At 32.8% G+C, this 22,542-nt stretch overlaps 2 protein-coding genes and 3 non-coding genes across 5 annotated transcripts in view; 1 reads left to right on the top strand and 4 right to left on the bottom strand.

Annotated features, from left to right (window-relative positions):
* The window catches only part of LOC6045627, a 342,844-nt gene that overhangs the window by 91,054 nt on the left and 229,248 nt on the right, over positions 1-22,542 (bottom strand). The gene's annotated exons all lie outside the window — the stretch shown is intronic.
* LOC6048774 overlaps positions 1-22,542 on the top strand; it is a 307,506-nt gene that overhangs the window by 60,118 nt on the left and 224,846 nt on the right. The window lies entirely within an intron of this gene.
* On the bottom strand, positions 11,449-11,521 carry Trnav-cac. Its single transcript has one exon. It is a non-coding gene; the product is annotated as a tRNA-Val (tRNA).
* Trnap-agg lies at positions 13,660-13,731 on the bottom strand. Its single transcript has one exon. It is a non-coding gene; the product is annotated as a tRNA-Pro (tRNA).
* Positions 14,138-14,220, bottom strand: Trnal-cag. Its single transcript has one exon. It is a non-coding gene; the product is annotated as a tRNA-Leu (tRNA).

Raw genomic sequence — 22,542 nt, 5'->3', positions numbered from 1 at the left:
ATTGACGTTTCGAAGTACTTTAGTGCCATCTTCAGGGTTCATTTAATCAAATATTTGAAAAGTGAGCATTCTGGCAGTGCAAAATGCTGCATTACGAAATAAACAAAACAATATTGACGTTTCGGCCTACTTCAATACCATCTTCAGGGTGCATTCAATACAACATTTGACGAGCTAGCGCTCCCCTCATCTCTCAGTGGCCTAGGCTTGCAAAATTACAACTCAAAGTCGAGATCGCTGCAGTTCCAAGCTTCAGCTCCAAGTTTCCTCTCTAATCAAGTTTTTTTTTCTTCTCTGCACAGATTTATGATTTAGAACGGCTAAATCTCGCCACAAAACTGGCGCAAGCAAAAAAAAATGATTGAAGATTATGACCACATCAATCAACAAACGGGCACACTCTCTTGCGGGGTTTTGATGTGTGTGTTTGAAGAAGCGGAGGTCATAGCGTTTTACAGCTGGGAAAAGACACCTTTTTGGCGAATGTGACGAGGGGGTTGTGGTTGCTCGCGCAATTAATTAGCGAGCAAAAAATATATTCAATCTTTATGCTTAAGCCGGAGCCGGATCAAACTAATCTCTCACGCTAGGGGCGCGCGGAAAAAGGGTGACGATCGCTGATTGAGCCATCGCAACGGGGAGGTTCTGCTAGGGGAGGGTGGTCAATTCTAGGTCGGTTTACAAATTTTCAAATTTTGTTCTCGATGCGACAAATTTAAATGGAAAAATGTAGCATGTAACAAATTATGTTGCAGTGGATAGTGTAACGCAACATTTTGAGTTTTAACGTTGCAAAGCTGTTTTAAGCAATTTGGACGCTCTCCCCTACCGTCAAACCCCTCTCACGTGTAGGTTTTCGGCGGAGAGGGTGCGCTTAATGTGCGAACCTGAAACTTTAAAGCTCAGCTGCTGGCAATGCATAATCAAAGGTGCAAGGTTACCTGGTTTGGTTTTGTAGTTGCGGTTTTGCGGATCTAGTACTCCAGCAACAAGCTCCAAAGGTAACGTGACGTCACGCCCAAGTACATATACTGTACCACTCCAAGAAGGTGCAGGGCCAAACATATCAAGCAATTGTGCTGCAATGGTGGTGTAGTTGTTTGTGCCGTGTGAACCCTTTTGCTGTTTGATGGTTGACGCTCTGAAAGTGTGGTAGATCACGAACTTTTATGCTCAACTGGCCAGGTGACTGGGCAGGCTGGTTTAAGCTGGGTTTAGAATGTTACTGGGAAGGGGAGGGGTTGGGAAGCGCTGAAGAGGGAGGGACCTCGTAAATTTATGCTATCTCGGAGTTGTTAATCGGTGGGTGTAGACCGTTCAATCGTTTGAATGGAGTTTTTCTTTGAATTTGGATGGAGTTAGATGTTTTGCTTGAGTGACACAAATAAAGATCACATTTTCGTACTACACCAAAAAAAAATAAGACAAAAAAATAGCTAAATTTAGAACCACACTTGAAACAAAAAAGACAAATGCAACAAATGTAATGCAACATAATCCATTTTTTTATGTTGCGCGTCATTTTTGGACTGCAACAACAATAAATATAAAATTCAAGGATAACACTGATTTTTTTTAAATCAGTGCAACAAAGTTAATGTAATACAATCAAAAAATTTTGCACGCCACATTGGTTTTAATAACAAAGGATTGTAAAATCACATGTTGTGCAACACAGGTTGCACAAATTGTTGCAATGCTAAAAAACAAAACAAATCAACTCTCTGAGATTTGGTCTATCCGAATTTTTTAGCTTATTTTTAAAAATCATTTTTTGTAACTTAAAAATTGATATCCAAAAACAGACTTTTATTATTTTTCATAGGGGACAGAAAATGCCATCTCTTTCAAAATAATCCAGAAAGGGCAAACAAATTTTTGAGCCAGTAATGATTATTTTTAAATGGGGAATTGAAAAAAAAAAAAAAAATTTCAAAAAAAGGTCATGCTAAGATAATGAACAACCTGAAGTTACCCAAGAATATCTGGTCTGATTTTCTTTTAATTACTTTTGATTATAAAATTTCGAAACCTTTTTTTATTTAAAAAAAAAAAAAACAGAAAACTTCGAAGAAATTTTATCTGACTTTATTTTTGGAAAATCGGACCATTTCTGCTCTTTTCAATAAAAATGATTTCGAATTTTTTGAATTTAGCCCAACAGTTGAAAAAGTCAAAAATAAATATTTTTAATCCATTTCAAAAAGTTATTCTTGATTACAAAATTCGAAATAATTTTTATTGAAAAAAAAACAGAAGACTTCACCAAATTTTTATTTGACTTTTTTATGAAAATCGAAATATTGTTAATGTTTTCAATAAAAAAAAATATTTTGAAATCTTTAAATTTAATTCAACATTTGAAATTTGAAAAATAAGTCTTTTAAAACTATTTCAAAATGTTATTCTTGATTATAAAGTTCGAAAAAAAGTTATAAAAAAAACACAGAACTACACAAAGTCTTTTTATTTTTTAAAAATCGGAACATTTCTGCTCTTTTCAATAAAAAATAATTACTTGAAAATGTAAGAAATAATTAAACCGTTTCAAAAACATATTCTAGATTAAAAAATTCGAAATATGTTTTTAATCCGACTTTTTTTGAAAATCGTACTATTTCTGCTTTTTTCAATTAAACAAAATATTTTGAAATGTTTAAATATGATCCAACATTTATAAAACTCGAAATAATTTTTATTGAAAAAAAGATAAAAACCAGACAAAATTTTCATTTGATATTTTTTGAAAATCGGACTATTTCTGCTCATTTCAAAAGAACATATTTCTTTTTTTAACCTAAAAATTCGAAAATTTTAAAAATAATTCAAATTTAAAAGGTTATTCCTGATAATAAAATTACGAATTTATTTTTATTGATAAGATTTAGACATTTTTAAAACAAGCCCAATATTTGAAAATGTCAAAAATAAATATTTCTAAACCATTTTAAAAAGTTATCCTTGATATCAAAATTCGAAATAATTTTTATTGAAAAAAAAACTGAAAACATCGCCAAATTTTCACTTGACTTTTTTGGAAATCAGTTTAAATTTCAAAACTAAATCTTTTAAAACAATTTCAAAAGGTTAATCTTGATTATTAAGCTCCAAATATTTTTTCTTTAAAAAAGAAGAAAATTTCGCCAAATTTTCTTTCGACCTTTTCGAAAACTGCTCTTTTTTAAAAAAAATCGATATGTTTTAAAATGTAAAAAAAAGTCTTTTTTAACCATTTCAAATATTCTTGATCATAAAATTTGATTTTTCTTATTGAATAGATAAAAAACTACGCAAAATTTTCATTTGACTTTTATTGAAAATCGGACCATTAGTTCTCTAGATCAATTAGATTCAATGATTAGATTGATTAGATTAAAACACAAGGGGTGATTGGGCAACACTGAGAAAACCATTTTTTTTTTCATATCAACACAGTTCAATAAAGCAAAATGTAGGAAATTTTATCAAAAAAATGTTATTTTTCATAATATATTTTTTTAATTGCCATCTATTTAAATTTCAATAAAAACTCTTTGATTTTACATAAAAAAATCAAATAATCACTTTTTTCTAAAATTTTACTTGGTCTAAGATGTTTTTTGTATTTCTTGATTTTTTTTTTGTTTATGAAATTCAACCAAAATATATATTTAAAAATAAATTTAAACACTGATTTTTGAACATCAATTTTTAAGCAGCAAAAAGTGACATTTTTAAATCATTGCGTGAATAAATTTTTGCACTCGAATAGTTTCAGTCAGTTTTTAAATAATATTTGAAGAAAAGGCAAATTTCGCAGCGTTTTGCTTTGATTAAATATGTTCAAAACATACAAAATAACAAAGAGCATTGCGACATTAAATAGTTGCAAGATTCTGTTTCCAAATTATCGTGCTACTTAAAGCTGGTGCAACATTTTGAAAATCTTATGTTGTACAACATAAAAGAAATTATTATAGAAATTTTATAAACAAAAAAAACAAAAATCAAGAATTCCCTTTCAACAAATAATACAAAAAAAAATAAAGTGTGTGATATCACATTGTTGCACGACAACAACAAAATTTTAAGAAATATTTGTTCAAACTATTTCATTGAGAAAAAGCAAAAAGTGATGCATCAAAAACATAATGTTGCACGACACATGTGTGACAATAAACTGTTGAACAATATGTCAATATTTGTATTTTTGAATATTTTCAAAATAAGAAACTACATAAACTAAAACAAACAAAATGAGTGCACCGAAGCAAGTGCTACAACTTCAATAAAAATGTATTACACGACTTCATGTGAGACATTAAATTGTTGCGTGAGATGGTGCTACAAAAACTGTTGTGCGACTTCCAGCAAACAGGAATAAAAAAGCATAAATCGAAAATTACCAATTTACAATTTCATTTAAATGTTCAGTAAAATTTTTAAAAGATCAGAAAAAAAATTAAAGCCTGTAGCACATTAGAACTAATTAATATATTAACAAACACAAATTAAGTCATAATTTCTTGCTAAAATATTAATAGAAATAGGTACAACAAAACTTGTTCAAAACAACAAAAGCTCAAATGTTGCACGACAAAAGTGTGACAATAAAATGTTGCACGACCTGTATTTTTTTTTATTTGTGCTAAACAACGTTGTCAAGACTTATGTCGTGCAACATCAAATTGTTGCGTTACGCCCAACTTACATGCGAACCCACAATCATTGAGCTTTTGCAGATTTAAACAACTTATTTCCAACGTCAACGCGTTGCACCGTCAACCTTGACCTTAAACGATTTTATATCGCTCACCTATCTCTTCACCGCATACCCAAATACAGAACAACTTGACACCGTCTCCAACGGTTACGTTCTCGCAAAAGTTCCCACGATCGCGCCCGCAATCAGATCCGGGTCGGCGATATATCTTTATGGCTATATGATCCTCACCAACCAAAAAAATCCTCAACCCTTCACGACGATCTTCAAGATGTCATCGAGCGCGCGTGACATCGTCTTCAAATTTACAACCCCAATTCGCCTCAGTAGACCCCGGAAGTCTGCAACGATCGCATCGTAAAACAAAATCGTGGCGACAATAATCACGCCGGCGAAGAACTCATTAATTTGGACACCTGAGGTGGAAAACAATGGTCTATTTGAGGGTAGAAAATGTGCTCGCACGGAAGTGTTGCCATCAATGACTTCTCAGACCGGGGTGCGTAAGCTAGTCACGTTTGAGCAGCGGTTAATATCCAGGAACTAGTCTAAAGGACTTGGGCGCGATTTACGTTATATAACAGTTGTTGTTGTAGATCAGCGGTTGACCCAAGTCTGGACAGGTTGCGCGACCTTCGCGCTCTAGAACTTGTACGTCGATCTCTAGACGCAAAGATCATAGAAGGGTTTCCGATGACAATAAGACCCACAGCTCGGCGGGATCTTGTGAGCGCCCACCCGATGATCGAGGTTTTTATAAATCATTCACCTCCCGACTTCGTCGGCGATCGTTCTGAGCGCGGTTGCGTAGTTGTTGTTAACCTTAAACGCGCGATCGCGGTTCAAATTTATGCGACGCAATGATCTAATCGAACTAAAAGGGGGCAAATTAGTGGATTAGTGGAGTTACGGTTGTTCTAACGTTGGCCAACACGCGCGATCAACACGTTTTGTGGAGTTCATTAGCCTTTGAATCGAAAGTGGTTAAGGACTGAGGTCATGATACACAAAGTGTTGCACGACTTCATTTTGCTGCGTTGAGTGATGCGCAACTTGAAGACGACTTTCGATTGCTTCTCTTTGACTTTTCAGAGGTCATGCTACAAACTTGCGCCAGCTGATCGCATAGCCGGCCGATCGTGACTTCATGCATCATCCCTCGGAGACTGCACCGCCTCCGGCGGTCGTCCCAACTACCCGTGCAGCCTGTCAGTATCGATTTCCTTCCCTCACTCAGACTTCAACTACACAACTCCAATGCCACGTCAAAAGCGCTCGTCGTCGTCTTCGTTCGAAGAGCTGAACCACTTTTGAGGGGTTCTTAAGCCCAGTAGAAGATCCCAAACCGATTTACGACCCACATAGACCCCCCCCCAATTAGCGCTCAATTAGTCGCGATCGTCCTCTTCTTGACGCGTTGAAGTCGCGTTCAAGTCGCGGCGCTGCTCCAGATTTGTTTCCGTCGTCGTTAATTAGATCTTCAGCGATCGGTGGAGGTTGTGGTCGTCTTCAGAGGGTTACGAAGGTCACCGCACCTCCCATATGGGAGACCTTGAGATTATTGTCTCCTTTTATGGACATTAGCCGTTGCCGCCAACACTTTTGATCTTTGATCATCGTTGAATGTTTTAATTAGTCTGTTTCGAACCTGATCAAGCCCTTTGTTTGGGGTTTTGAAGGTCCTTCGCGATCACTATGAATTGATCATGGTCAACGTTGAAGATCCGTGACTACGAAAAAAAGGATCATTCAATCAACGCTGATCATCTTCTCAACCCGAAGGTTATGTCGCGTTGCAACATACATGGAATTGATCAGTCTTCAAAAAATAAACTATTCCCAAACATAGACATAACCTCAAAAACCAAACGATAATGAATCAAAGCAGCACATCCTACGACCAACAAGAAACATCTGCACACGATGCAGTCACCACCACGCTTTAGCCAGCTGTCAAAGAGCTGTCACCTTTCACCGCAGTATTTTATCGCCACGCAGGTGTCATCACGCGAAGAAGACACACAAAAACAGAAACCCTAAACGACGCGCGCGCGCGCGTCGTCCAAAATGGCGACACTTTGTTGTTGTTTATTTGACATTTCTCACGGCAATCACGATGCTGCCTCGAAGATGATCTTCGGCGATTGAACGGTGCGGTCGCTGTGCGACCACGATTACGCAAGGGTTACTTGGATCATGGGAGGGTTAACCTCTTCTTCTCTGTTAATCAGTTTCCTTTGACACTTTTTTCTTCTCTTCAATTTTTTTGCAGATGGTCGCGAGGAGAGCAACGTGCGGACAAAGCGCGGCCGCAAACCGCGCGTGTCCCAGGTCGATCCGGAGCCGAACCAGAACCTGGACAGCGGGGACAGCGCGGGAGACGAGCAGCCCGTCATCCCACCCGGGTTTTTGAGTCCCTCGGTGCAGGAGTACCTGGAGCTGGGAAAATCGATTCCTGGTGAGATTTTTGGAGCGTTGATTTAAACTAGTTTTTTTATGTTGTATTTTTTATGAAATAAGATAAATCAAACAATAGGATTTGAAAGTTCACAAAAAAGTTTTTTTTTATTATTTAAATTAATGGAAATTTAATTACATTTTTTTTAATTTTGTGTACAACTTTAATTCATCTTTGAGTTATTTTTATAAGTAGTTTAGAAAATTTATTCTAGAATAAACTTAAACTTCGTCCTAACAAAAACAGTGTTGATTCTGCAAAAAAAAATCTGTTTACTAAAATTATGACATGGTGCTGAATCCCACATTTTAGTTGAATGCAAAACTCTACGGAAATAAATTTATAGACTGTTGAATTTACCGTGGCCAGTGTCTCTGTGAACCAAACTTTTCATTTTATTTAAGAAATTCAATCACTTAAACAAAAATGAAATTCGTTTTTATAATTATTTTTCGAATGTCAAAAAGTTGAATCTGAGCGTTTGGAGGAATTTCCATGACTTTTTCTACACTCGTTTGAGTATCTTCGAAACCCTAAATGAACAGTTTACAAAATAATTTACAACAAAGTTTGACTATTTTTACAAACAGATTTTTGCAGGATTTGGTCCCTAAGTTTGAATAAGAAGACAACGAGTTTCTTGGCTGCTGTGCACTCGTAATGAATTTCTATCATTTAAAACAAATCATGTTTTTTTTTTAAGTTTTATAAATTATTTAAAATACATATCATAATCATTCTTATCATCTAAACCAACTTCTAAGATTTAAATATTTCGAGAACTTCCGTGCCCATTCATTGGAATTTTCTGCATTTTTTTCGCGGATTTTTTTTAATGGTATTTTGAGACTTTAAAAAACCATTTCTGATGAGCTTTAAAGGTGTGATGTAACCATGTCAAAACCAAGTTTGTTAACGATAAAATTACCGTGAACCGATAACGATAACGATAATTCTGTCGTTATCGTTATTGCGATAACCTTCTCGCCGATAATGGACGATAACTCATTTTTAAAATCTTTCTAAAATAGGCTTAGTTCAACCAAATCGTGTGAAATTATCAATGTTTTCACTAAGAATATATGTTTTGAAAATGTAGTGAGTTTTGAGTGGGATTCAAAATATAAATGCTCAAAATTATTCACAAAATTACGATTTTTCGAAAGAATTCAAATTTTTATATTTAGCAATATGGTTATCAAACAAAGCGAAATTTGGTATGGTTTTTCACTTCATTAGAGTTTTTTTGAAAATACTTCAAATTTGACAAATTACCGTATTTTTTCTAAAATACTCAAATTTTCAAAATTTGCAATATAAGTATCAAACGAAGCGAAATTTTGTATGCTTTTTCACTTCATTATATTTTTTTTTTTAAAATACTAAAATTTTCACAAAATACCGTATTTTTTTCGAAAATACTAAATTTTTCTAAATTTGCAATATCAGTTTGATCAAACGAAGCGAAATTTGATGTGCATTTTCAGTTTGCCAGAGTTTTCTTTGTGAAACACTAAAATACTGTATTTTTCAAAACTAATCTAATTTTCAAAATTAAAGGAACCGGAATTTTGAATGCATTTCACCTATTTCGCGAAATTTTGTACGAAGCTTCGTTTGATACTCATATTGCATATTTTGAAAATTTGAGTATTTTCAAAAAAAAAAGGTATATTGTGAAAATTTTAGTATTTTAAAAAAACTCTAATGAAGTGGAAAAGACTACAAAACCCATATTGCAAATTATAAAAAAATAGTACGTTAGTTAAGTACGGTATTTTGTGAACAATGTTGAGTATCTATACTTTGAAACTTTCTACATTTTCAGAAAATATATTCTTTGTGTATCGATTAACAATCTTGATCAAAACACTACTTGATTTCTTACAGTTTATTTTAAAGAAATTTGGTAGTGCAATCAATTTTATGTAATTTTGCCATTATTTTGAAGAATGCAAATTTTCGGAATTAAAATTTGTTTTTTAGGCAATTGAAAATTATAATTCAAATTTGTGTCGTCTCCATTCCCGTTCGGAATTTCATATAAAAAAAATTAGCGGGCAAACAAAATACTTAAATTGAAAAAAAAAACGAAAAAACGTAAATAAAACTGAAAAATATATTTAATTTCATGTATATTGCGCAAATTCATAAAAAAAATATAGGTGAAAATCAGCGCATTAAAAAATTGCTCACAATGACCTCCAAAATAATAGAAAATAAACATTTTCGAAACAAAACTTTGGGCCAAAATAATAATAATTAGAAATATTAAAAAAAAAATTATAAGGCTTAACTGAAACGAAACCAAAAATACACAAAAGAATAAAAATTTGTTTACAAAATTTGTTGCAGTTTTGAGAAATGATAGGAATCTTGAATATTTTTTTTAGTTATAAAATCTCCAGGAACAAAGATTTTTTTATAAACAATTGCGGTATGGATGAAACTTTATCTATCGTTTCCTTATGCTCGAATAAGCCATTTTGCATCTGTACAAAATTGAAGGCTTTCCATACAGATGTTTTTTATTTGATAAATTTTTTTCTCGATTTAAATTCTTTGCAAAGCTATATAATAAGGTCAAATCAAAAATGTGAAAAAAAGGAAAATTGTAGGTATTTAATTTTCTAATGTTTTCGTAAAAATAAACACTTTTTTTAAATAAAAATAAAACTGACCGAAAAATGGTTTTAAATAAAATTGTTAAAAGAAATAAAAAAAATTAACCTTTACATTTTTTTTCGAGTGTTTTACGAAAACTTCAAAAAGTCACCTATTATTCTAAAACGTTCATTGCCTAAATAAAAAGTCCGTCATTGAGCTCAAAAGTTTTTTTTGGTCCACTTTGGCTGTTGAAAATATTTTTTCAAGGTATTTGTCCCCTTACCAAATCAGCTCGAAAAAATAGGGGGTAACAAATTTTGTTTTTCAACAAACATAAAAATTTCTACAGAAAGTTAATTTAAAATGCATTGCCTTGCGTTTAAAATCAATTAAAGCATGTTTAGGTTTATAAAAAATCTCGGATTTTTTTTTGTGAATTTTCGATGTATGCACATTTTTTTTTGTAAGATCTAACTTTTTTTTAAATTAATAATTGTAAAACAACGGAACTGATGTAAAATGAATTTTAAAATATTTTTTCCATTCAATTAGCTTGTGATTAAAATTTAAATATATTTTTTAAAATTTTTGGTACAAATTCGATTTAAGTTTATTTAAAGTTTTTGCAAATGCACATTCAAAAAGTATCAGAAAACGCTTCACTAAAAGTGTTATTCTTTTTCCAATCTTTTTCCAATCTGTGTCAAAAATTGATAAAAGTAACCAAAAACAGGACCATTTCCAATTGAAAATTAAAAAAAACGTTATACAATAGATTAAAAATAGTTTTCAATCTATTGTACAATTTTGGCAATAATCATTTTTTGCCCCCTGGTTTTTTAGATAAATTTTGAATCAAAAAAATGAAATAAAATGGCCTCATTATAGCACTCATCATAAAACAGAGAAATGTATTCCAACTTGTTTTCAGCTGATCAGACTTCCAATTATTTTTCGGGACGATTTTTAAAGACATAAACCTGGAAAAATATAAAAAACGGCCTAAAAAGTGAAATTAAAAATCGGGGTTTCATCGAGTGTCATAATTTCTTTGCTATAAATGAGAATTTTGCCGATTTTTTTTTTAAATCGTTCAGAATTTTTTCCGCATTTTTTCATAGCATCAAAATCACGATTTATTCTAAAAGAGAAAAAAAACCAACAATGTTTCCAAATAAAATGGATGGATGTTCTCTTTCCCAGCAGGTGAAACAAATAAATAAATACTGAAAATCTATTTGCAAACATGAAAGCACCATCCACCAAAAACGAAACAAAACAAATTGCTACATTTTATTCGGGTAAAAAACGCGAAAAAACGCATGATGCATTGCGTGTTTTTCATGCAATTTTTTTTTCTTCTCCTCTCCACGCCAAATTGATGTTCGGATCCTTTTTGATGATAAATAAATAATGGTCCTGCCTGAGAGGCCGCTAAAATGGAATGCTGCCCAACGCAACAATGAGGGCTTTTTAATACTTTCTTTTGTTTTTTTCGAACAATTTTCCAAACGGGACGAAAAACAGCGGTTTCCACGGTTTCTTCTTTCGCGCCCAAGAGGGGCTCACGGAACTGTGAAGTGTTGTTGAAAATAAGGTTTAATTAGTTATTATTTGCAAGGGGAAGAGTTTATTTTCCATCTCTTTCAAAAGAGATAATTAACGACAAAAAAAGCGAATCTGTTTTCGCCCGGGTTCGAACCGGGGACCTTCTGCGTGTGAAGCAGACGTGATAACCACTACACTACGAAAACCTTGAAGTAGTGTTGACGCAAGCTCCAACACAGACACACACGCGGTGGTGTTTAGGGTGATTTCGTTGGTAGATGTGTTGATTATGATTTTCTGAGAGAAGGGGAGGAAAGAGAGAAACCGAAGAAGGAGAGAATTCTTATTGGAAAGAAGCTAAAAATAGACTTCAGAGGGCCTTTGTTAATTTGATTTGGTTAACCGCGGTGGATTTTCTTGAAATATTTCGAACTGTCAAAAATCCACCAAAGGATCTACCGGTGGATATTTTTCTACCACAGTTTTTTGTGTGATCAATGTGGTAGATGTTTTGGTGGATTTTTGACAGTTCAAATTATTTCAAGAAAATCCACCGCGGTTAACCAAATCAAATTAACAAAAGCCCTCAGAAGTGTTGGTTGGTGGAACGATTGAGAGCGAGAGTTGTTCAAACAGCTCTTGGCACTGATTGGAACTAATGTTATGTTTTATTCAATGAAACTTTAAATGTTATTTTGATTTTTTTAATTATTTTTCCCCATCAACCTTTCAGGACGTCCCGGAACCGACTACCCCATCCTGTCCGCCGTCCCGTACACCAACTTTTACTGCGACGAGCAGGACTACCCGGGCTTCTTCGCCGACATGGAAACGCGCTGTCAAGGTAAGCGCGCCAACGTTTCGGCCCACTTGCGCTCCTCATCAGACCCTCTAACCGCCATCTTTCTTTCTTCCAGGTTGGCACTACTGCGACATTGACGGCCGGCAGGCGACGTTCCTCTGCCCAAACGGGACGCAGTTTTCGCAGGCCGTGTTCGTCTGTGACTGGTGGTTCAACGTGCGCTGCGACCTGTCCCCGCGGCTGTACGCCATCAACGCCCGGCTGTACCAGCGGCCCAAGGTGAACCCGACGCGGAAGCATCGCGTCATCACCAAGCAGCTGGTGGAGGACATTTTCACCAAGTGAGAGGAGGAGGTCAAAGGTTCCTGCCAGCGGCCTTCACAGCTGTGGGGTTCGGTGTTTTATGAAATTTGTGCATTTTTAATGTTTTTTTTTGTGTTCGTTTTTATCGAGATCGGAATGAATGGGATTCGAGTGCAAAAGTTGTAGACAAGTTCGGGACAAAAAGAGTTTGCCCTTTCTCCGCTGGACTTTCACGAGAAGGCGAAGGCTAAACTGTGTGTGTGTGCATTTCATAAAATTGTTTTAAATTAAATATTTCTAATGTGACTCCGACGACAAGTTTTCCCTTCCCACATCAGCCTAGAAAGCTTAAGGTTTGGCTAGGGAAGAGAGGCTGGAGAGGCGAGCAAAATTTAAATTTAAATTAAATCAAAGCAAATATACATTTTTCATACACCTTTCTTTGTACCGGGGTTCAAGTCTCCAAAATCCAAAGGAGAAAACTGTAAATGAAACTAGTTTTGTGTTTGCCCAATTTTGGCAGACTTTGGCTTATCAAATTTCGAATAAAAAATTAGAAATTTTGAGGTTATATCAAAATTAGTTAGACAAGATAAAATTAAGTCGATTTTACAATTTTAAAATTAAAAAAAAAAACTTTTTTTCACGACACAATTAGCCAAGGGTCGCCGCCGAGAGCCAGAAATGGAAAAGGTTTCAAACTTTCTAGGGGAATGTTTGAACAGCGACAAGTTCTTGCGACGATGGCTACAAAACTTTCCCGTGCTAAATACTTCCCAGTCTTGTTTCTATAGCGATACATACGCAAACACCGACACACACGACAAATGTAAATAAATTAAAAGTGTTTACTCAAATACCATATGAAGCTCGTGACGCAAAAGTGTAATTTATGCTTTGTAGTTAAATCGTTCTTTAAACTCTTTGTGTAACTTTTTAAGCAATCGAAATATACTCAAAAACGTTAGTGGAACTTAACAATTGTTGTAAACGGAACCTTACAACGTTAGTTTAGAGTGCGCGGATAGACCAACAACTGTTCAAATGTGAGAGTGAGAAACGACATTTTTCTTTGTAAAACTTTGAAGTATACTCTAGTTAGGTTTAAAATGTGTGTAAAATATTTCCTTCATTCTCCTAATAAAATATACGTTAAGAAACAATATAAATGTTTTTCGTAGAATCCGAAATTTCCCTTAAAATTACCAACCTAAAACAAACACAAAAAAGAATCGAGGTGGGCTCGTCCGGGATTTGAACCCGGGACCTCTCGCACCCTAAGCGAAAATCATACCCCTAGACCAACGAGCCCGTTGAAGAATGCGATCAAAATAGCACCACTGGAGCGGCCCGGCTGGGCCAAAGTGTGCCACAAAATCAGAAGAGTCGTTCCCACTCTCTTTTGTCAGTGTTGAGAAGAGAGCGCGAAAAAGGAGAGAGCATGCGCGCCACTCACCAACCGCTGTAAAGCGGAAAAGCACGTGTGCGGGTTTGTTTTGATCGTGTTGCGACACGTTGACCCGGTGCTTGGCGGGTGGTGTGCATTGTGGCGTTTTTTGAACTTGGGGTTGGGCAATAAATCATCGTTGCGATGGGGCGTGACGTAAGCTAGTTAAAGGCGTAAGAAAATCTTACCTTCAAGCTTATGTTTCATAATTTACAACAAATTTCTTTAGCGATACATTTTGCTCGTTCAAACGTAAGGGGGTAAAAAGTTTGTCAGAAGTGGGATTCGAACCCACGCCTTCAGAGAAGACTACGACCTGAACGTAGCGCCTTAGACCACTCGGCCATCCTGACCCGTACCAGAAAATGCAACAGAAGTTGAATTCAAATAAACTGGTGTACATAAAGAGGTTGTTCCCTAAATTTAGGGGCAATAAATTTTAAAAATCTGTAAAAGAATGTGGAAATTACGGCGTAGAGTATTAATACTAATTTAAGTTAATATTTCCGGTTAGTTTTAAATACAAATATTTTAAAATTTGTTGGGTCATTAATTTATAAAACTTATGTCAGATTCAATATTCCATAAAATTTTGTTTTTATTCCTTTCAAATTTAGACATTTCTTGTAAATTTTATTAAATAAATTTGAAAACAATTCAGTTAACTAAAATTTCCAAACTCATAATATGATTTTTGTTTCTATGATTAGTTATTAAACTATTGGTTGATAAAATTATAACTGATCGGCAAAAACGATCTCTTCTTCAAGGTATTTTTTAACCTCAAATTATAAAAAAGGTGCAATTCCTCCAATTCCTCTTCAAAAATGTAAATGAAAATTTATTTTTATTCCATCAAAAAGCCTAATTGGAATACCTATGTTAAGTCTATTTTCAATTATAGATCTCGATCCAGACTGATTAGAACTTAAAATTAGGACTGAAATTTTATAAAAACTTGATGCCAACACATAAATTTTGTTGGTATTATTACATCGGGGAATGTGCACTAATTTTGTGCCAGGGAAATTGTGTAATATTACCTCAAATATGTAGTAAATTTACATCTTTTGATGTGTTTTCCTTTTCAACACAATTCATTTTCCAAATTATTAGGTTGATTATGGAAAATTATTTAAAATATTTATATATTTAAAAATTACTATACACACAAAAAAATATTTCCGAATGTTACATCATTTATGATGTAACACTTTTGCACGTCATTAAACATTTAAATTAAAATGCAATTTGATGTAAATTTGCAACAAATTATACGTAGAAACATGATTTTACGAGTGATTCAACCGTTTACGTCGAATCTCAAGTTTACATCAACCGAGTTTACATGTGATTAATTTTTCCGTGTCAAGTAAATTCACATATTTTTTTCTGTGTAGGTATAGTTTTAAAATTTGAGTTGCCTTACAAAACCTTAAACCGTTAAGTCTAATTAATCATTTTGCATATTTTTGGTTACTGAGTTAGACTTTATTTTGTTTCAAAATTTGATTTGATTGATTGAAATTTAGTCAAGTTGAAATTCGATTCAATCTTAATTCAAATATTTTTTAAATATATAACAGAACTCAATTTTCAATGTTGATAGAATAGACAGAAAAAAATATGAGTAAATTTTTTTATTATTGATTTATTCATAATTAATGTCGGGTTTCTACGCAGTAAAAATAGTTTAACTTTGGAAGAATAAAATACACAGAAAAAAGTGTAAAATTACATCAGGATCTGATGAATTTTGTATCAGTTTCTGGTAAATTTCATCAGGTTCAATAATACACATTGTTTAGGTAAAATTACTCAATAATGAGGTAATATTTAACCAAATATATTTTCAACCTCGCAAAATTCCACTTTTTTCTGTGTATTTTGAGGATGATTTTTTGCAGATGTTATTTAACTCAAATTTATGCAAACCAAGTGAAAGGTGACATTTTACACATTTTTAGTGGTAATTTTACATTATTTCTGAAAAAATCGGTCAATATTCCTGAATTCATATTTCCATGATTTTTCACACAGTAAAAAATATACGAGATGAAAATTTAAAGGTATTTTTTTTCTCTTTTCGTGTTATTTGGCGACATAAACTTTGAAAAATATTTGCAACGGCCCAAATAAAATGAATATTTCACTAATATCTCAAGTAAAATTTGGTGTAAAGAATACATTGTACAATCATCTCGTTTATGATATCAAATTACCTTAATTGGGTAAAAAGTAAAATTACACATTCTTAGAGGTAATTTTACTCAATTTTTGAGATGATATTACTCCTGGAAATGGGCACATCATATCTGACACAAAAATTCAGGCAATATTTACTCATTACCAGATGTAATTTCATCTCAGAAAGATGTGTTTGTGTGACACATATTCGTGTATTTTTATCTGTTTTTAAGATAATGTAAATTTTTCAACATTAATTGTGGTAATATTACATCATTTAAGAAAACTTGAAGCTGCCAAATTTACATAATTTTTCACATCGGAATTACATGAAAAATATTTAAATTTACTGTTTTTATCTAGCAGTACGATTGAACTTATTTTTGAGTATACTCTATTTACCCTTACCGTGATTTTGCATAAAAAAAATACAATTTTACATCAGAAACGTGTAAAATTTTCATTTTCGGCGAGATAAAATTTGCATCCTGAATTCACGTTTCTACACATTTATGTAGGTGAAATTACATTAAAAAACCGACTCGTCGCTTTCAAATGATTTTAATGTTTTGGAAATCAAAATAAGACTGTTAAGTCCGATCATATGACATGGTTAGTTTAACCATGTTTGAAATATTGTGAATAAAATCCACCCTTTCTAAATCTTGTTCAAATTTAAATAACATTCATTGGCTATTTTTTTTTGGCTTTGGCTCTGCATTATTCAAATTCGTCAACCCCCTTTGCGTTGCATAAATTACTTTCGTGCACTGATTAAAATCTTCACCTTCATTTGACTAATTCACTATCCTTGTGGCGCGTGGAATCGGAAAATGGAATTTGTTCTTTTCCAGTTTTTTTTTTTGCTTTTAAATGAGGAGTGTGGGGTTAAATGAATGGTTTAATAAGTTTTTTTTGCCTAATTTATTAAAATTAGTTTTTGTAAAGTTATTTCATTATGCAAAATTTCCAAGTTTATTTTTTCTAATTGTTTTTTTTGCCATTTAACCCCTCTTTCAATCTTATGCCACTGCACTAACGCCATTAGCATTAATTCCCACGCGATTTCGCTGCCCCTCAAGCTCAGGTCTGGAAGATTTTTTGCCCCCCCCGCCTCTTATTTCTTGACTGGTCCCGAAGACTTTATCCTTTTCCGGTAAAATAATCTTGAGAAGTGCACTTTTCCATCAAACTCCCCTGCCTCAACCCTAATTTCTTCTTTTCCTGATTGGGGATCTCAAATTTGATTTCCAAACACCTCTCGCTCTCTTTTTCCAATAATGACTAACCAAAGCCAGAGAGTGGAGGTGGTGGAAATTCAATTTAATTCCTGGGTTGGAAAAAGTGGACCTCCTTCGTTCCTCGTCATTTCCAGATGATCCAGATCGCCAGGGACAACAAGCTCAATTAAAGAAATCGACCAAATGCAATTCTGAACATGGATTGGATGCCGGTTTTTAGAATGTGAGAGGGGGTCACACAGTCCCGGATTGGAAAAATATTATTTAAACATTTTCTTTTGCCCCTGGTCAATCGCCAAAGAAAGTGGGAATTTCTTCGTCTTCTTGAGGAGAACCTGGGTTGCTGCGAAAGAAAGTCCGATTTTGATTGAACAATAACACGCAATCGTTGGGGATTTGCACTTGGATGTTATTATTCGACTCTTAAGGATGTGATCGGAATTAAGTGTGCTGCCCGGATTTATTTTGAGACGTAATATTTTCCGTTCTCGATTTGATGGAAAGAGTTGGGCAGTCGCCTTGAGGGAATTTCTAGTCTTGAGGACATTGAGGAGCTGCCAAGGTGTTGGTCTGGTACAGGAAATCATGTTTTGCATTTAAGAAATTAAATTTTTCTAAGAGGATTCGATTTAATTTCAGTACAATTTCAGTTCAGTTGAAAAAAAAATTAGTTCAATTTCAGTTCAGTTGAAAAAAAAACTTTAGTTCAATTTCAGGTCAATTAGAGTTCAATTTCAGTTCGATTCCAGTTCAATTTCAGTTCAATTTCAGTTCAATTTCAGTTCAATTTCAGTTCAATTTCAGTTCAATTGCAGTTCAATTTCAGTTCAACTTCAGTTCAATTTCAGTTCAGTTGAAAAAAAAAATAAAAAAAACTTTAGTTCAATTTCAGTTTAGTTAAAAAAAATAAAAAAAAACTTTAGTTCAATTTCAGTTTAGTTAAAAAAATTAAAAAAATAACTTTAGTTCAATTCCAGTTCAATTTCAGTTCAATTTCAGTTCAATTTCAGTTCAATTTCAGTTCAATTTCAGTTCAATTTCAGTTCAATTTCAGTTCAATTTCAGTTCGATTTCAGTTCAATTTCAGTTCAATCTAAGTTCATTTTCATTTCATTAAAAAAAAAAACTTTAGTTCTATTTCAGTTCAGTTAAAAAAATAAAAAATAAACTTTAGTTCAATTTCAGTTTAACCTCAGTACAATTTCAGTTCAGTTAAAAAAAAATAGTTCAATTTCAGTTCAGTTAAAAAAAATAAAAATAAAACTTTAGTTCAATTTTAGTTAAATTTCAGTTCAATTAGAGTTCAATTTCAGTTCGATTTCAGTTCAACTTCAGTTCAATTTCAGTTCAACTTTAGTTCAGTTAAAAAAATAAATAAATAAAACTTTAGTTCAATTTCAGTTCAATTCCAGTTCAATTTCAGTTCAATTTCAGTTCAATTTCAGTTCAATTTCAGTTCAATTTCAGTTCAATTTCAGTTCAGTTTCAGTTCGATTTCAGTTCAATTTCAGTTCAATCTAAGTTCATTTTTAGTTCATTAAAAAAAAAACTTTAGTTCTATTTCAGTTCAGTTAAAAAAATAAAAAATAAACTTTAGTTCAATTTCAGTTTAACCTCAGTACAATTTCAGTTCAGTTAAAAAAAAATAGTTCAATTTCAGTTCAGTTAAAAAATAAAAATAAAACTTTAGTTCAATTTTAGTTAAATTTCAGTTCAATTAGAGTTCAATTTCAGTTCGATTTCAGTTCAACTTCAGTTCAATTTCAGTTCAACTTCAGTTCAGTTAAAAAAATAAATAAATAAAACTTTAGTTCAATTTCAGTTTAATTTCAGTACAATTTCAGTTCAATTTCAGTTCAACTTCAGTTCAGTTAAAAAAAATAAATAATAAAATTTAATTCAATTTCAGTTTAATTTCAGTACAATTTCAGTTCAGTTGAAAAATAAAATAATAAACTTTAGTTCAATTTCAGTTCAGTTAAAAAATAAAAAAATAAAACTTTAGTTCAATTTCAGTTCAATTTCAGTTCAAATTCAGTTCAATTTCAGTTCAGTTTCAGTTCAATTTCAGTTCAATTTCAGTTGGATTTCAATTCAGTTAAAAAATAAAAAAAATAACTTTAGTTCAATTTCAGTTCAATTTCAGTACAACTTCAATTCAATTTCAGTTCAAATTCAGTTTAATTTCAGTTCAATTTCAGTTCAATTTCAGTTCAATTTCAGTTCCATTTCAGTACAATTTCAGTTCAATTTCAGGTTAATTTCAGGTTAATTTCAGTATAATTTTAGTTCAATTTCAGTCCAATTTAAGTTCCTTTTCAGTTTAATTTAGGTTCACTGTACTAACATAGAAATAAATTTCAGTACAATTTCAGTTCTGTTAAAAAAAAAATAAACTTTAGTTCAATTTCAGCTCAATTTTAATTCAATTTCAGTTCAAATTCAGTTTAATTTCAGTTCAGTTTAAAAAAATAAAAAAATAAACTTTAGTTCAATTTCAGTTCAGTTCAATTTCAGCTCAATTTCAATTCAATTTCAGTTCAAATTCAGTTTAATTTCAGTACAATTTCAGTCTAATTTATGTTCTTTTTCAGTTTAATTTCAGTTCAATTTCAGTTCAATTTCAGTTCAATTCAATTTCTGCATAATTTCAGTTCTATTTTAGTTTAATTTCAGTCTATTTTAAATCAATTTCAGATCAATTTGATTTCAATTTAATTTTAATTTCAGTTAATATGCAGTGGCAAGTTAATTTCAGTTAATTTTCAGTTCTATGTCAGTTTCATTTGAGTTCAAGAAAACATACAGAAAAAGACCACATTAACGACCGCGAGACAAGACAGTGAGCAAGAGAGCAACTCTCTTCCTATCTTTTCTCTCAATTTTCCCGATTCTCTCTCTAGTAAACTGTGGGAAAACGGGAGAGTTTGGAGAAAAGAGAGTTGCTCTCTTGCTCACTGTCTTGCAGTGTTAAATTTGTCAAAATTTCACCCATAAACATCTTTTCAGCTTGATTTTAACTACCCCTTCCTTCACAAGTCCAACCCCCTGATTAAAACCTCATTTGAATGCGATAATGACAGCTGATTGCATCCTTTTATCCCGCGAGAGAACAAAAATCCAACTCTCAACAAAACACAAAAAAAATCGCCTCGTTGATTGCAAAACTCGCGACTTTTCTCATGATGCTCTCTGTGACAGGTGTGGTTGGACCCCCTCGAGGGTTTTGATTATATTATTGTTGCAGCTTCCCGCGCGAGTTTCACTCTTCTCGAAAGAGAAGTTAATTAGAAAAGTTCTTCGTTGCGCGTGGCCGGAACATATTCATTTCCACGTTTGTCAACAGGTTCTCACGTGAAACGAGAAACGTGGAGCACAGTTGAGAGAAAGTTTTGTTTTTATTTTTAAAATGAGTCTTTTTTATTTTGTTTCAGCAACAGGTGTGGAATTCTGTTGAAAGACAAAGTTTTCGAAAACAAAAAAAACTATTTTTTGTTCAGAAAGCGTCATAAAACTAACGTGACATTTTGTTTCAGTGCACACTTGTTTTGAGATAAGTATAATTACGTTTTCTGTCCAGAATACGTATGTGACAAGACAAGTGAAACGATACTTTAGTTGGTAACGAGATTCGCGGTTTTTCGCGTCCCACTGGGACCGAAAGGAGGCCCCGGAACTCATCTTGCACTCTGTAATGAGATGATGATTCGCGGAAATGACTTCCGGAGATGTTTGGTGTCATTGGCAAGTGTTGCCAGAAGCAATTATTTTTGTCGGCTAAAATTTGAGATTTAGGCGAAAACAATTTTATTTTTCATCAAAATCATCAAAAGATAAGCCGTTCATTATAGTCAAAAAAAAGACGGTTTTGAACAAAAAAGCAAATCTTTTTTCCCCCAATCAAAATTCGCTTCCAGGAAAATACCCCGGAGGCGACCGAGAGAGCTGAAAATTAATCTATTTCAATAAATGTGCAATCAAATGCAGAGATTTTCCGCAGAGTTTCCCCCCTCTTTCGCAAAGTCTCTTTCAGTTTAGTCTGCGAGCGGTGACCACTTTTTCGCGAACAAAAACATAAAGTGGCCTGCACGTGGGCAAGGTGAAAAAGGTGAGCTTTTTTTGTGGAGGATTATGAATGTTGCGTGTGTGATGAAAGAGAGCGATTTGCGATGGGATTGAGGAAAAAATGTAAAAAGGAACTGAAAGAAAAAAATTGTAAAATTTTTTTTGTAGTTCTTGTTTGAAAATGTACAAATTATAAAATACGTAATCACTTTTTTGTTGAATTTTTCTAATTATTGGTAACTTTGATATTTTTATTAATTTTGTCATTTTTGTCTTTTTTCATTTAGGTCATATAGGTCATTTAGGTCATTTAGGTCATTTAGGTCATTTAGGTCATTTAGGTCATTTAGGTCATTTAGGTCATTTAGGTCATTTAAGTCATTTAGGTCATTTAGGTCATTTAGGTCATTTAGGTCGTTTAGGTCATTTAGGCCATTTAGGTCATTTAGGTCATTTAGGTCATTTGGGTCATTTAGGTCATTTAGGTCATTTAGGTCATTTAGGTCATTTTGGTCATTTAGGTCATTTAGGTCATTTTGACAATTTTGACAATTTTGACTTTTTGACACTTTTTTACAATTTTGACCATTTTGACAATTTTGACAATTTTGACAATTTTGACAATTTTGACAATTTTGACAATTTTGACAATTTTGACAATTTTGACAATTTTGACAATTTTGACAATTTTGACAATTTTGACAATTTTGACAATTTTGACAATTTTGACAATTTTGACAATTTTGACAATTTTGACAATTTTGCAAATTTTGACAATTTTGACAGTTTTGACAGTTTTGACAATTTTGACAATTTTGACAATTTTGACAATTTTGACAATTTTGACAATTTTGACAATTTTGACAATTTTGACAATTTTGAAAATTTTGATAATTTTGACAATTTTGACAATTTTGGCAATTTTGACAATTTTGACAATTTTGACAATTTTGATAATTTTGACAATTTTGAAAATTTTGACGATTTTGACAATTTTGACAATTTTGACAATTTTGACAATTTTGACAATTTTGACAATTTTGACAATTTTGACAATTTTGACAATTTTGACAATTTTGACAATTTTGACAATTTTGACAATTTTGACAATTTTGACAATTTTGACAATTTTGACAATTTTGACAATTTTGACAATTTTGACAATTTTGACAATTTTGACAA

Source organism: Culex quinquefasciatus, chromosome 1 (assembly GCF_015732765.1).
Source record: "Culex quinquefasciatus strain JHB chromosome 1, VPISU_Cqui_1.0_pri_paternal, whole genome shotgun sequence".
In the NCBI taxonomy this organism is placed as follows: domain Eukaryota; kingdom Metazoa; phylum Arthropoda; class Insecta; order Diptera; family Culicidae; genus Culex; species Culex quinquefasciatus.
Note: the sequence above shows the minus strand (reverse complement) of the source record. Positions and strands in the feature narration are given on the sequence as shown.